Here is a 15513-nt window from a genome sequence, read left to right on the forward strand (position 1 = left end):
TTCCTAGGACTATGGTGTACTCAACATCTAGCCCAGCGACCCACTCATCATTTGAGTTTTTGAACATGTGTTTGAAGAGAGCAAGGCATTCTTTCACCGTTGCGGAAGAACGGGTGTAGATGACGTCGAACTCATCGCCGGTGATGGTTCTAACCTTGTACTCACCTCTGATCATGGAGATTTGGGACGCCATGGATTTGGGAAGAGGGTTAGGATTAGTCGAACTGCCGTAATGTGAAAGGACGGGACGACTAGGAGCGGTTTATCGATTGTAAAAATGTCGAGTGGGGGGCGTGTGAATGGTATGGTAGTGGCTTGCCTGGTGGATAAATGGATTCATGCACAGTACTATGGGTGCCTAATTAGATGTCATGTCTACTCGACGCCCAATTAAATGGCTTTCGATGTCATGTCAAGCGTCGGGAAAATTACAGGTGATACGAAGCTTTCCATTCTCTCATGATACGGGCTTCCGAGAGCCCTTGGATCTGAGATCGAACGGTTGTATGGCATGATTCTAGACCTATGGGAAAATATCCTATCCTGGAGGGTTATTATACAAATTTTCAGAAACTTAGCATGCGACCGTTCGATCTCAGATCCAAGGGCTGCCAGCAGCCCGTATCATGGTCGCACCTACGATGACCGTCGCCTCGCTTGCGCGGTCACGCCCATTGAGATTTAACACGGCGCGTTAGGCTATCTGATGTTGGCATGTCATACATAGTCATCACTTAGTCACTTATACAACAAGGTTAGCTATAAGGTTGGCTATAAGAGTATTTTTTGTTTACTTCTCTCTATCTCTTCCAATGAAATGGTGCTTAGATGAGGTGCTATGGGCATTAAATGGCTTAGCAACTCAAGTCCCCAATGCATAGGTGCTTAGTTTTCTGTTGGTAAGACTAGTCATAGTGGGGAGTAACTTAGAGTGGTAACATGCTTATGTTACTACTCTATGTTACTACCTCCACAATGCGTAGTAACATATGTGTTGTGTCATGCATCACTTCATTTATTAGGTTATAGACTCATCTTTTCTTAATATGTGTGATGTTACAGTAACTAGCTATGTTACCACATGCCTCTCTTTCTTCATTACTTACATGCCACATCATCTATTTTGCCTAGATAAGTGTGATGTTACCACCTATGTTACTCCCACTGGGGGTAGTCTAAGTTTGCTTCATCTAGGTAAACGCGCTTATCACCGTTTCTTCCTAGGGTCACCAAACTAGTCTCTCTCTGTCTTCTTAATTAACTTGCCACATCAGACTTTATGCCTATGTGGCAGGCTTAGCACCTGTAGGATCAAGTACAATAGTGGGCTATAAGCCCTCTTTACATGGCATTTTTGCATATGTGGGGGAAAGAGGCAAGGAAAAAGTGGAGGAGTGGGTTCTCAAGCAAGAGCCAGCCTCTACATGGTGGAGCATCGGGAGAGGCACCTGTATGGAGGTGGTCAGGAATCGGGAGACTCACGCCGGTCGTACCGCCGTAGTTAAAATGATAATGGCAAGTAAAATCACCTGGCCCCACCTATCCAGTAGTAACTCATTGTCAAATCACACAGCCCTACGTTTGCAGCAGCCTACTCCCTCATCTTCTCGCATCTCTGTCGAACCGACTAGGTAGAACTGCTCTGCCTACCGCGCGGGAAAAGCCCCGCCCTCGATTTTAAATAGTATAGTATACTAATTTTGTATCCATGGATTGCTCCATGGAGCAAAGCCTCAAGAAAATGGCGGTACACATGTACGGAGTATACAGCACGCCCGTCGCATTCGCGACGCACCCCAGATGGTCGGTCAGTCTGGCACGCCGCTCTCCGAGTGGGATGCGCATCATATTGCGTTTGCACACACATGTGGGACCGCAATTGAGAACCGACCATAGGCACACTCCCTGGCCCCGCAAGTCGGGTGAGTTAATAGAAGAGAGAGACGAGCGATAGTACTACTAGAGAAGTGTTGTAGGAGTACATACGTTGGTACCTGGACGATCCCTGCAAGACACGGAAGATCAGTTCGTCCATGCATGTGACCAGACTCCAGCAGACACGCCTGGATTGGCCATCGTCTACATATCGTGCAGGCTGTGTTGTACAGGGATGTAGTTCTGGTGAGAAATCTAAAAAAAGGTTTCTTGTCATCTCGCAAAATTAGGTGTCATGTGCTTCGGATCACTGCGAGAGTTAAACAGTGACAACTGAGTTGGGCTAGTCATTGGGGGCACATGCACGAAGACTACTCGGCTTCCATCTAGGTCAAGCCGGCTATGTTAATTAGGACATCTATTGACGGACCCCTTTTCTACAAGTTTATGTTTAATTTGAGCTTTGATCCTCGTCTAGTTTGTCCGTCAGAATTCATCTTGTCTCCTTTGGGCAGTGAGGTTATGATTTCTTGTCATGTGGCATCTTTTTGTGTTCCAATCTAAATCCAGTGGCACTCCTCTCCTCTTCCATTTCAAAACCACCGGCCCTCCTCTCCTGTTCCAATCCAAAACCAGCGTCGCTCCTCTCCCGTTCTAATCCAAAACCAGCACTGCTCCTCTCCTCTTCCATTCAAAAACCATCACCGATGAGTGAAGGTGCTGTGGAGAAGTAGATCGATGGAGGAGTACAACCGATACGCGAGGATCGCAGACGGGGACCCTGTGAGGCACTACAAAAAAATACACTTCCGTGATGATACGTGTTTGTCACAATAGGTCGCTTTTTTTGTCATGCATGTACATCCATGACAAATTTATGACAGAACCAAGATAGTCATACCTGTGCTGTCGTAGAAGTGTTCCATGACATTACCAAAATTCGCGTCACAGAAGTGCTTTCGTCAAGGGTGACCGACACGTGGCATCCACCGTAACGGAACACCGTTAAGCTATCGGGTCGAGTTTTGGATCCGATAACCCATTAACAGCCCCGACCAATGGGAAATTTCCACGTGTAAAATTCTTATTGGCCGGACAAAACACGTGTCAGCTCGTCAGTTGGTCAGATAGGAGCCTATGATACATCGACATGTGGCACGGCCCAACAGAGGCCCATTCCTGTGAAAAGGCCGGCCCGTTTGACTTGGTCAAAAGCTGGCGGGCTGGCCCATGGAAAGCCTGTTAACGGCCTGTTCGCATATAGCCCATTTACAGCCCCCTAACCCAAGGCCCATTACGCCCTATCCGAATTAGGCCCAATAGCGTCATCTGGGCCATCCAATATGAATCCAGCCCGTTTTCACTTCTGGCCCATGTATGGCCCATGACGTCTTTCGGCCCATATGAGGCCCTATGTAACTCTTGGCCTATTAACGGCCCGTGGTGAAACTGGCCCGTAATGAACAGTGTATCACTTTACACCCATTAACGACCCATGGTGAAACTGGCCCGTAATGAACAGTGTATCACTTTATACCCATTAACGGCCCGTTATTCCGTTGGGCCGTTTCCAGCCCATGTTATCTTTCGGCCTTCTCAGAGCCCATTTATTCTTGGGCTCATTTCTAGCATTCGTTTACTTATGGCCTGTTACTGTCATTTTCTGCTTGCGGGCCAAATTCAGCCCGTGGTTACAGTCGGCCCATTTGTGGCCCATTAATACGTTGGGCCGTTTTCATAGCGTCATTAAATACGGCCTATTAACGATAGCCCGTTACGGTTGGCCCATGAACGGACGATTCCAACTCTAGACCGTTTACGGCCATAATGCAGCCTGTTATTGGCCCATGTTTGGCTAATCGATCATACGACCCGTATAAGGCCCATTGATGATACGGCCCGTAGAAGGCCCATTGTTTCTACGGCCCGTAGAAGGCCTACTATTTCTATGGTCCGTAAAAGGCCCACTGTTTCTACGGCCCGTAGGAGGCCCAGTGTCACTACAGTAAATATTAGCCCATGGTTATTGTGGCCTAGTTTTAAAAAATAGGTTATTGCAGCCACTAGTTAAACGCGAAAATAGAACTGCAATGACTACAAGCAAACATATAAACAAGACAACAAGGAAATAAATAAATAAGCAAGCAACTAACGCTAGGCTATCATGGCTATTACACATATTACATCCACTGGGCATCAAAGTTCGCCACCAGTGCAAATATAGGGAACAAAGCAGCATATCATATAAACTGGCCGTCAAAATTGGCCACCAGTGCAAATAAATGTGGCAGCAAAACAAGAGCATAACTGAAACAACTTCAGAAGAGCTCAAGAAATGTTATCCTGGGTATCCACCATGCTGGCAATAAGCTTAGCAAGCTGATTAGCTTTGTCCTGTTTAGCGCTAAAATCCTCCAACGCTTGCTGTTGCACCAGAAAGTATCCATCTGAATGCTCCAGGGACTTCCACAGTCCTTTCGCTTCTTGTCGTAGCAGAGCTGATTGATGTCTTTCAGCTTGTAGTTGAGACTCAACAAAACGAATTGATTCAGACAGTGAGTTTGAATAGCTTGTGCAAGCGGTAGTGGCCAGTAACTCCAACACTAAACCAAGATAGGATGTGTCACTATCCTAAACCTTATCCGCATTACTTCCTTTACCGTTGCTTAATAAGGCACTCTTCCCCAATATTCTGTCAGCATTCTAAAAGAAGAAACAAGCAGACACATAACAAGTTTAGCATGTACTAGTATATGAAACTCATTTCGGTGAACCAGTTCATTAGTAAGGTGGACAGGATTAAAATACCAAGTCTTCTATTGCTAAGTACTAGTACATAATAAAAGCATCAAACAAACATATATCTATGTCCTATGGTAGCAATGGAATCTTAAATTAGAACAGTTGTTCTTCAGGTTTACGCACTTGTTCTACATGAACAGAGTACAGTAAGACGCGAGAATATAATACATAAAAATAGAAAATGAGCTCATAGACCTTACCACATTCTTGGTTCGGGACCAGTACAGAACAAGGCGTTCCCAGTCATCGTCCAGTAAATGTGTCTCAGGAGAATGTAAGGGAATTTGATGAGTTTCTTTCCCGGTGAAGTATGTTTTCTTCAGGTAATTCCGATACCGCCACCAAGCATTCTTGAAGATAGCAGAGGTATTAGCACAGGTTACCTCATCCCGAGTTTCCAAATCGGTCCTTCTCTATAGAGAAAAATGGGAAAATTTGCTGTATTATAACCATCATGGAGGTAGGATGTATGGGACAAAGCAAAGTAATTGCCATGAATAACATTACTTACACATAACTCCTGGACAAACACCTGCAACTGGCATTTTCCTTCATCTTCAGTATAATATTTCCAAGATGGGAAGATACGCACATACGATTTAACAAAATCAAATGCGATAGATGCTAAACTACGACTAGCTGGTTGTGCTTCCTCCACAGGAATAGGCGTACTAACTGGTGGAGTTGGGGTTCGCCATGATTGTACTGGCCCTTTGGGCACTGGAGCTGCCTTACTAACTGCTCTTGTTTGGGAGCTCTGTGGTGGAGATGGTGTTGTGTCAACATGAACTGGGTTACTATCGGCTGGGGTTGGGGTTAGATTGGGTGAAGCTGGTTCTCTGTCCATCGTAGTAGGGGTACAATCTGCGAGAGTTTGGCTTATGTGTGGTAGGGCTGGTTCTTGTGCATGTACAACCGGGGTGCTATCTCCACCAAGAGGTAGCATTGTTTTATTTGAAGACCGTGTTTTTAGTCCGCTAGATACTGGCATCACCCGCTCCAATTCAAATGGCTGATAAACAGGAAACATAGTTGAATGTACAGACATTGTATGAGAGACACATGCAATAGATAGTGTGGAAAAAAGAGGGCATGAAATAGTTGACATGTATATTGTTTAACTAAAACGGATAGCATGACATAATTTCACATATATGATGTCTATCTAAACTGGATAGCATAGCATAACATAATTCAAAGATATGATGAATAACTAAACAGGATCGCCTGACATAATTCACCTACATGTTATCTAAGTAATCAGGATCGCAACATTTAATTCACATATATGATTTATATGCTAAACAGAGGGCATTCGATATGATGTCTTAACTAAGAACATGGTGTTGAATATTGTGTATATGATGTCTAAACTATGCAATGTAAGACCCCGTATGCATGATATGAGCAGTATAACCGTGCCAAGCTAGAGCATACACCTCAGTGGGGGAATAGGACTGGTCATCTGTCTCTGAATCCATCTCTAAGGAGCTATCGGGACCCAACAAGAGATCTGCTTCGACAGGTAGCACTGTCTGCTCTGAAGGCCTTGTTTTCACTCCAGATTTTTCCATCTCCCACCCAAATGGCTGATTCACAGGAAGAGTAGTTTAATGTACAAACATTGTAGACAAATGGAAATGTAATGAAGAAAAGGATGGGCAAGATATCATTCAAATATATGATGCCTGGTTAAACAGGATGGCATTGCACATTTCACATATATTATGGCTGGCTAAAAGACATGAGACTGCATAATTCCCATATATGATATAGAAACTAAACAGGTGGCATTACAGAACATGTCTAAACTAAGCAGATGCCATATATGATGTGAAAAGTAGGCACTACAAGGCAACATATGCATGATATGACTAACATCATCATGCCAAGGTAGAGCAAACACCTTGGGGGGTAAATAGACGTGTGCCGTATTGCTAGACGTGAATGCTAGTTATGGCCCATGCCACCCCACTATATCGAGCCTATATCGAGGTACGTAGAACAAATTTCCTGTAGTCTGTGCTCAGCCCTCCTCTATCTCTCTTTTTAGCCAGCTAGCGGACGCGCGGAGCCCATCGTCTGTTTGCTCACATGCGGCCCCACATGTCAGTGAAAACGCAAGAGGACCCACTGAACCTGCACATCTTTCACCTCGACGTGCTGGTGATGAAAAACAAATCCAATAAAGATCTTTGGTGGCCGCTTTTGGAGTTACTCAAGAGTAGTAAGATTCTAGTTACAGTTTAACCCAAGATGCACATCTCGTGGCTTCAACTACCACTCTATTTTCTTTCATGACACGACCTGGATGCTGGATGTCCCACGTGTCGGCAAAAGGAGGAAGAACCTGACCAAATCTTCTGTTCTGCTCTCGGATTGGACTAGTTGTGCTAACTTAAAATTTTTATTGTGTACTCCCTCCATTACAAAATACTTGACTTCCATTTGTCCAAAAATGGATGTACCTATATACTAAGACATGTCTCGATACATATATATTTTGACAAATAGAAGGCATGTAGTATTGTGCAACGGAGGGAGTAGAATGGATGCAAGTTTTTGTATTGGGAAGAAGAGTACATCCATATATTGATAGAGCGCAATTTAGTAGATGTTCTATCACTTTTAGCTAGTATAGAATAGAGGCTAGACATGAGACTAGATGCGAGGAAGCAACGTCTACTTCTTTAAAATTATCGTTGGAGTTCGTGCAAAATGAAGGTCCGTTTGGGGTCGTGCGTTGGAGTTGGCCTTACAAGTGGGACCGCAGTTAAGGAAACTGACTATCGGCAAACCCCCACCTCGCCTGCCGCGCGATGGCTGAAGTTAGAGAAACGACGAGGTTGAAGAGATTGCTCTCGCACAGACTCCAAGAAATAATATGGTGTCAGATGGATGTCGTGGTGGTGGCGTGTGCCGTACTCCTGGATGTGAATGCTTGTTCTGGCCCATGCCACCCTACTACTCCTACTACTTACTCCTACTATATACTATACTACTAGTATATCGAGGATTCGAGGTGCTGGTTACGTACAACGAACACATTAACATATGGCTATAGTAAAAACACCCGCCCGACGCGCGAAGCATGTGAAGCTAGTACAAATAGTGTACTACTATTGTTGATTGGCCTCATCTGATAACCCGTTGTAATGCACGTACAATTATGTATTCGGAAAATATTTTTTTGCCTCGTCGCACCACTCACTCAGAGAAGCGACTCGAAAGCCATTCATAAATTTAGTAAGTTTATCACAGGCAATCATTTTATTACATAGTACAACAGGTCATCAACCCACATCGACAACACAGATATATTATAAATACTAAAGTTTTCACCACACAACAAATAACAAGCCATGAAATGAACTTCAACTCAACCATTCCGCGGCGTTGGAAACACTTGCTTTGAACCACAAGTGATTCTTTGGGACGGGCCATCCGTTGTCGATCTGGAGACCAACGCAGGACTGATCATCCAGGCTGAAGCGGCCTACTATATCAGTACCAGGGTAGGGAACCACCCAAATGTCCGTGGTATAGACACAGTTGCTTCTCATAAATGTGTCAACAGCAGTTGGACCGCATTTCACCATCATCGGATAGTTTTGTCCAAGGAAGAGCGATTTTTCTCCAAGACTATCAATTCTGTGCCAGGGAGAAGGAGTTGGCGCTAGCACCCTAGTATCCATCCCGAATACCATGCAACGGGTGTTGGAGTAGGTCCGGAGAGTGCGACCATGGGAGACTACACCTGCTTCCTTAGTAGTAACATCATCAGTGGGCTGTATACACACAAGAAGAGGTGATCCATCGGAATTAGTTGCCAGGCGCCACAGAGTATATCAGCGCTGCTCGTCCTCATGCTCGTGATCATCACCATCGTCATCTCCCCCTTGGTTATAAAAATCTTCAAGTATAGGTGGTGGGATGTTCACAGGACCTTGGAAACACAAGAAGAAGGTTAATTAGTAAAGGGAAACTTGCTAACCCGCATGCATGTGGATGAAACAATTATAATTATGGTGGAAGACAAACGTACCAAAACAACGAGGATGCCATGCAAAAATAGTTCCACGAGTGGTGGCAGCAAACACAAGGCCCTCGTATTCAATTGCATCACATTACTCATCCATGTACAGAAACTGATTTTTGAGCAATATCCATCGAGTGAAACCATCAAGGACGGCAACAATCTTCGCTATCTTCCGTAGATGACAGTCACCATGGTCATATTTGAACGTGCTTACATTACCAGTGTGCTCATCCTCTGGGAAGTGTGCTGAGATTTTTGGAAGTGGAACCCGGTGACGAGTGTACACATTCACAAGTTCCCACTCGCAGTTGGACCCAATGTAAACAACCCAATCTCCATTTGCGCCCGCCCAAGCCTTGCCCTCAAGCGATGGCATCTGAACATCACACGTATCATTATCAAGCGGCATCAACTTGCACAGGGCGAGGCCTCCATCGTGCCGACGCCAGTCATCAGGGTCACGGCGAAGAAGATAGGGGAGATCAAACCGCTCCTTGACCCTTGGGTTCCTTGCAATGATGTTATTAGTTGAGTCGAGAATGGGTTGGAACGAACCTTCCATGCTAGCCGAGGTGATGACGTCGCACCGATCAATGAGTTCCTCCACCATGTCATCTTTCAGATCGGGGCAAGAATAACGAGGTCGTTTCCGGCCTGTTCCCTCCATGGAGAAGACGATCAAACAATGGCAGAAGAAAGGGTGAAGGGCTGAAGGAAAATGGAGGAGGGAGAGGAAGAGCGTGGGACAGCAGTTCCAAATCGAGAGGGAAAGGCGAAGAGTCGGTGGACGGTTGGAGTTTGCCACGGTTCACGAAGAGGCGCCCCGGCCTACACGTCCGTTCGGAAATACTCCTACTACTGGCCGTCGTCTCACTGATATGTTGGAACGGGACCACATGTCAACGAAACATGGTGTGTAATTTCTCGTGCAAAATGCGATCTGGCCGCGTTGACCCGAGGTGCCGCATTAGTTATCGACCTTTATTTTTTTAATGGCGTGCCAATCAGTTTTGAAGCACGACTAACTAGTACTGTACGCAGAGAAAATATAAACTACTCTACCACTCCCCCACCTCCAGTACTAGTAGTATAAAAAAGATATATATAGGCTGGAGCTTCAGCGCTTTCTTGCTAAGGGCTGCCCACTTGCTTCTCACACTACCACCCTCTCTCCAGATTTAAAAAATACGGCCCCTCTCTCCCTCCTCACCGGTGGTCACAGATCCGCCGGGGAAGAGAAGGACGTGCAGCGTTGACGCACTCGTCATCGGCAAGCGAGGTCACGCACTAATGACAAGGCCGTCCTCTCGGACCTAGCGCCCGTGCGGGATGGCCTCCGTCCCCAAGATCGCTGTGTAGTGTGTGCGGAGGACGACGACCATGAGCGAAGCCACTTCCCGCCGACCCTCAGTTATGCTACCTCTTTTCGAGCCATAACCTTGTTCTATTGCCCCATCTGCTACGTCGTTGCATGTGGATCTTTTTCCACTCCACCATCTTCCCAATTTGCTATGCTCTACTCTGCTAGCCACGCAGACGAAAACCATAATTTGCACTATTAAAGGAAACCCTACTTCATGCAGACTAATCCATGTCTGGGTTGAATAAGGAAAGGAAGGGAGACTGTACTGTCCAAGAGAGTAGGCATCGAACCCGCATCTAGGTTGAAAGGGGGAAAATCAGTAGCTAAGGAACGAGTCTCGTGTCTCTTGGTTGAAGAAGGGTAGATAGGCATGACAACGCAATAGAGAATGACCAGGTCGATCGGTTTGTCCTCGCATAGGAAAAAGGTGGCTAAAGAGAACAAAAATGGGACCGTAATCCACATATGCTGCCTGGATATTTGTTGCTCTGGGCAACCATACCTCCCTCACCACTCTGTGTCCGTGGAGGTACATCGTACTGGTGCCTCCCATGCTCTTATTGCCACTTTTTTTTCTGTTAGTATAACGCCAACAGTCAAGTCAAGAAATGCTACTGCTAAAGTGATGCCACATTTAACTAATGCCGCACTCAGTCTAATGCCACCCATAAATTTAAGCAATGCCATTTAATGTCACTGGATTATTTCAGGGTTAGCTGTTGATTGTGGATGTATTGAAGATTTTTCAGCTATAAGGCATTCTAATGCTGTTGCACAGCCAGTATACCAACGATGAAACTTGTTACTCCAGTCATATTTTTGCACTGTTAATGCTTATAGATTACATACCTCACTTTCATGAGATAAGTTAATTTTTTTGTATAGTGTCACCAAAATTCCAAGGCGCTGATGTCATTTTATTTTGGTTAAACTGCACAGACAATTATGAAGACAAGAGGAAAGGTCAAGAGTGGGCACCTCCTCCTCCGGCTGTTCTCTTGAGGAGGTATGTATGTTTGTCTCTAATGCCTGTCGACTACATACCTGACATCATGATGTAATGTTAAGTCATTTCCTTTTGTACAGTGTCACTGAATTGTCAAGGCGGTGATGGCATTTTATTTTAGTAGAACTGCACAAAATTTGCTTAAAAGAAGAGGAAAGGTCAGGAATGGCTCACTTTTCCAGAAAAAACATTGTATGCCTTCCTCACATCACCCGTTGTTGCTTTATTTATTCCTTCAAACAGGTGGTTAGAAACAGTCTTGCTACCTTTTCCCATTAAGAAATTGGAATGCTTATATTTGTGAGTCTATGCTTCAACTAGTGCCACTTTTAGAGTAATCACACTTTCCATATCTATGCAAACAGGGATGCTCGATTTTAGTGGAACTGCACAAAAAGTCCAATCGGTTCAACATTAGGAGCATGTTTTTTTCCCAACCTTTATATCCAATTGGTGGCACTATGAGCTGTTCATTACGAAGGTACATGGTTTGCTACTATCTTGCTACTCTTTTTGTACTGTCATTAGATAGTAATACTAGTGGTTTGCATGTGAATTTATTGGCGGGGTGGACCTACATTGGAGGTGCAGGACAGGATTCAATGATTGGATGCTCAATTTTGGTTGTATCGATTTCACCTCTTCCATCACTGTGAACATGGATATCCTTGGTCTAATGAAGAATAGGTGCTATATTTCTGCTCTGAACCAGCAAATCAATTCAGTATGAAATTGTCCAGGGCAAAACATAATTGTATCAGATTGTCCAGTGCAGAACATGACAGATGCTAAGCGAAAGAGACATGTTTAAACCGAAAATACAAGGTGTGGTATTTGTTTACTAGCTGCTTGATATTTGTGCAGACAGAGATGTCTGCCCGTTGCTATTTAGCAAACCAACAAAGTGCCCGCAATTTTGGTTAAACTGCACAAGAGAATAGTATAGTCACTGCATGCAGTGCCATTTGAAAATAGACACAGAAATATTGGATAGTCACTTCATGGACTGCAGAAAAGTAGTACTATACTATTTATTGTCCAACACTAGGTGCTTCATTGCTTTGGTCTGATTATACAATGGATATCATTTTGCCTAAGTTAAAGTTTGTATTCCGAAAATAGTCTCGCAGTGTGATCGAGGGAAGACCAAATCATATTGCAGTGCATGTTCCTCCATCATGTCTAGTTCATTCTCATGGTTCCAGCTGTTGGTGAAACCACTTATGTTTGCAAGAGGAATTGTAGACTTCACAAACAAATTTTTCTTTCAGTCTGTACTGAATGTTGGCCAATAGAAGCATCCATGTTAGTAGGAAGAACAGATGTTTTTTCTAGATCTTTGCTTTTGGAGCTACATATTTGTATATGATCTATGAGTCATTGAGATGCATTAACATGTTGATCTTATGTATGGGAATCGTACTAGTTAGTTTAGTTGCGACGCAAGATCCGAAGTGGCTGATCTTTGCTTTTGGAGCTACATATTTGTATATGATCTGTGAATCATTGAGATGCATTAACAGTTACTTATTTCTGTTCACTCAGTGTTTACAAGTTACTGATTGATCACTAGCTAGCCTACAAATGCGCTCCTGGCAGTTTTATTTGCAACGCAAGATGCGAAGTGGCAGTTTTTTGAATAAAAATGCCTACCTCTGAAGAAACTGACAAGCTCGTACGCAAGCAAGTGCCTCCTTTTTTCAAGCCAATAGAAAAAATGGCTCCTCGTAGTGGATTTCTGACATCTGGGTCCCATGCCATTGTCAACGTAGTCAATAAACGAGAGAATTGCATAACGAGCGGCTGACACCAGGGACCCAGCAGCTCGCCCAGTTATTTTTGTTTTGGGTTAATTTGATAAATGCCACTCCAAATCTGGTGTATCCGAGAAATGCCACTGCAATTTCCAAACTTTGAAAATGCCATTTCATGCAATTTCTAGTGGCATTTTTCGAAGTCTGGAGTGGCGTTTTTCAAAGTTTGCAAACTGCAGTGGCGTTTTTCAAAGTTTGCAAAAATTGCAGTGGCATTTTTCAAAGTTTGGAAATTGCAGTGGCATTTTTATGAATCGCCATAATTGGAGTGGCATTTATCTAATTTGTTTTTGAGACGGAAGCAGGGTGTCAACTGGGATGTGCGGGACACTCTGGCCTATCTAGACAGCCTTTTCTTTTATGTTTACCACAGACCAGCCCAGTAGTTTTTTTTCTTTCTGAAAATGGCTAGCCCAATTTTTTTGTGATTTGTCAAGTAAGTCGCTTTATCAGCCTTGTTGGGCTGCAAAACTTTCAAGACGAGGAGAGCTTCATTCGGCTGGCCGAGAAAATGGCCTATCAGTAATGAGAAATGGGCTGTACATTTTTAAAACACATCAAACCAGCAATTATTTTAAAATATCTTTTTTTCATTTCGAGATTTTAAATTGCATTGATTTTTATGCGTGGACAATTTATTGGATTTTATATTGATATACATTTATTTTTAAAATCAGTCTGAATGTGACTCGAAATTTCGGGATTAAAAATAGTTTAGACCGCACCGACATATGCAAAATTTCGTATAATTTTTTAACCGTGGCCACAATATGGGCTGTAATGCTAACATAAAGAATTTGGGCTCCAAAAAAACCCATAAGAATTAGCAAATGGGCTGTAAATTATTTGAAATAATGGCAGATGGACTGTATGTTGTTTTCCACAGATTTGAGGCTTTCCACAGATGGCGTGTATACTGTTGGATGTCCATCCAACGGCCGTCGTGCTTCTTCAATCTCTGCTCTTCCTGCTCCAGCCGCTCAAACAAGCGCCGGCGGGACTGCCCGCTCCCTCCTCCCCGCGGCCGGCTATGCTGCCGCGCAGGCCTCACCGCCCCATCGTACTCCCATCGCTGGCCTAGCCATCCCTCTACTCACCCACACCTGCTATTATTCTCCGGCGACGGCAGACGAACCAGTAAACCCTCGTACAGTCGTACTCCCCTCCGTGTGGGAAACAAAAACAATGGCCGAGTCTTCCCTGCCTCCGTGTCGTTCCCTTCCTAGGCCTCGCCGTCGTCCACCGCCCTGGTGCTCTCGGCGTGGCGTGGTCAGCGTGGTCAACGACCGACATGCATCTGAAGTGGACTGTACGTGGAGAGGCTGACAGCTGGGTCCATGGCCGCACGCAAGGAAATGCCTCCTTATTACGCACAAAATAATGATTTCCTCCACCTGACATCTGGGACCCACCAAAACAGCCTCTGTATTTCGCGAAAAAACGTTACCGCCGCTGACAACTCGGACCCACCAGCTATATCTTTGCACGCAAGGAAGTGCCTCCTAATTACGCACAAAAAAATGAATACTCCCCCTGCTAGCTGGGACCCGGTATAGTGGGCCTACTAAGTTGACGGGGACAAAGGGCTTTGTCAACTTAGTCAATATGCACGATTCTAGCTTGACTGACCGTACGATGTCCATCCAACGGCCGTAGTGCTTCTACAACCTTTGGTCTTCTTTCTCCAGCCGCCCAAACCAGCGCCGGTCGTGCCGCCTACTCCTACCTCCCGTGGCCGGCTGTGCTGCCGCGGAGGCCTCACCGCCCCCATACTACTCCCACTGCTGGCCAGGCCATCCCTCCACTCCACTCACCCACACCCCCTGTTATTCTGCGGTGACGGCAGCGCAGCCGAACCAGTGAACCCTCGTACTCCTCTCCGCGTGGGCATCCACTGCCGCGTCTTCCCCCGCTCCGCGTCATCCCCTTCCTAGGCCTCGCCGTCGTCCACTGCCGTGGTGCTGTCGGCGCGCCGTGGTCAATGTGGTCAACGACCGAATTCCATCGGAAGAATACTGTACGTGGAGAGGCTGACAGCTGGGTCCATGGCAGCCGCAAGGAAGTGCCTCCTTATTACGCGGAAAATAATTATTCCTCCACCTGACAGCAGGGACCCACCGGATGGGCCACCAGTATTTTGCGAAAAAAATCGTTTCCCCCTGACTGCTGGGACCCACCGGACAGGCCACCGTATTTTGCAAAAAAAACGTTCCCCCCGCTGTCAGCTTGGACCCATCGGAAGTGCCTCCTTATTATGCACAAAAAAATGAATACTCCCCCGGCTAGCTGGGACCCACCTTGCTGGGAGGCTGACTTGTGGGCCTACTAAGTTGACGGGGACAGAGGGCTTTGTCAACTTAGTCAATATGCACGATTCTAGCTCCAGTGACCGTACGATGTCCATCCAACGACCGTAGTGCTTCTTCAACCTCTGGTCTTCTTGCTCCAGCCGCCCAAACCAGCGCCGGTCGTGCCTTGTGCTCCTGCCTCCCGTGGCCGGCTGCGATGCGGCGGAGGCCTCACCGCCCCTACTACTCCCACTGCTGGCCAGGCCATCCCTCTACTCACCCACACCCCCTGTTATTCTACGGCGATGGCAGCCTCACACCGCAGC

Source organism: Triticum urartu, chromosome 2A (assembly GCF_056163025.1).
Source record: "Triticum urartu cultivar PI428250 chromosome 2A, HENAU_Tu73, whole genome shotgun sequence".
Classification (NCBI taxonomy): domain Eukaryota; kingdom Viridiplantae; phylum Streptophyta; class Magnoliopsida; order Poales; family Poaceae; genus Triticum; species Triticum urartu.